Here is a 1,672-nt window from a genome sequence, read left to right on the forward strand (position 1 = left end):
GCGAACCCGCGTCCCCTGCATCGGCAGGCGGACTCTCAACCACTGCGCCACCAGGGAAGCCCATGGCTTTCTTTTTTAAAGTGTACATATAACCACAGTGAAAACACAGACACGCCTGTAAGACCACACATGCCCGTTTACAGAGTTTCCTTCTAGAAGTGTGGGTGGTAGAACTGGTGGTGTTTCTTATTTTTAAAACTTTTTAAAAAGCGATATGATGGTGGGTGATTTTGACTCTGAGCCTTTCGCTCTTCTGTCTTTTGCCGATACGTCTTTGACAATAAGCGCTTAAAGTAAGTCAACGTGGAGACAAAAATGGAAGGCACAGCCCACGCTCCAAAGAGGGGGCCCCATAGGCCTTGTCCTCCCAGCAGCCCCCGGGGAGCCGCGGCACGGCCTGGCCTTGACTCCAGATCGTTCTAGGTAACTGGCCAACGCCGTTCCGAGTCCTCGGCTGGCTGACCCGTGTCCCCTCCCCTCTCACTCACTTCACTCTGTGAAGTGGGGGGGTATTTACTGGCAGGAAATGGAGACACAGGGAGGGTTGGTGACAGTTGTAAGGCCACGCGGCTTGTGAACGCTGAGGCGGGATTTGAATCCGGTGCTCGGCTCCTGTCCCGGCCTCTGTGCCTGTGTCCTTGGATGGCTCTGAACTTGGAGCAAAGGCGGGACCACGGCCCAGCCCTGACCCAGCTGGGCTCTAGGATGACGGGGGATGGGCCGTGTCTCCAGCCTCCTGCCCCCAAACCACCGTGGCCAGTGGCCCTCCGGCAGGGGACCGTCCATCAGTACCGGTGAGTGGACGAAGCCGGGGAAGGACAGCTTCCCGGTGACGTCAATCACAGCGGTTCACAGAGCCCGGTGCCTTTGAGCGACTGACTCAACCCCCGTCCACCCACGAGCGAGCCACGGGCCGCACACTGGCACCTTCTGACAGGCTCTGGGATTTTACAGAGACACAAAGCAACCTGGAGGAAGCTCGGGCAGAATACGGAGAGAGACCCTCGTGACTCCATTTCCACAAAGTTTAAAACAAGCGAAGTCACAGCTGCTAGAAGCCCGCAGCGGCTACCATGGGCCGAGGCGACCGGGAGGGACGGGGCCCGGGGACCCGGGGACCCGGGGCTGGTGACACCGCGGTCCGAGCGGTGCGGGCATTCAGCCAGCTCAACGCACTGGAGCACGTTTTTGTCTGTCGACTCTTCTTCAACTGAAGGTTTTAAAATGCTCATGGTTTCTGAAGTCTCTTAAAGTATTCGGGGTCCCTGAAAAGCGGGTGGGGCACAGGGCGGCTGCGTCCCCTCCCCCGCCAACAGCTCAGGCCCCCGAATGGAAATGCCCCCCCCCTCGCTGGGTCCCCACATCCCATTAGCCAGATGGGCTCCCACATGGCCGTGGGGGTGCTGCCCGTGGGTCGGACTCAGGGCCAGGAAACAGGTGCTGCTGCCCGGGCCTGCAGCTGAGTCACCAGCCCCAGAGGGTCAGCGCTCCCCCTCCTCCAGGCTGAGCCGCCCGGAAAGCACCCAACGGGTGAGTCACCCCAGGGCACAGGTGGATTCAGACACCCAGCGAGCGGGGAGCTGAGCCTCTGGCCGGCAGCAACACACCCTGGGGAAGCGCCTCAGGATGGGCTGCCACGGGGAGAAGGGAGGAGGGGAGGGGGAGGGGGAGG

The sequence above is a fragment of the Physeter macrocephalus genome, chromosome 16, assembly GCF_002837175.3.
Source record: "Physeter macrocephalus isolate SW-GA chromosome 16, ASM283717v5, whole genome shotgun sequence".
Taxonomy (NCBI): Eukaryota; Metazoa; Chordata; class Mammalia; order Artiodactyla; family Physeteridae; genus Physeter; species Physeter macrocephalus.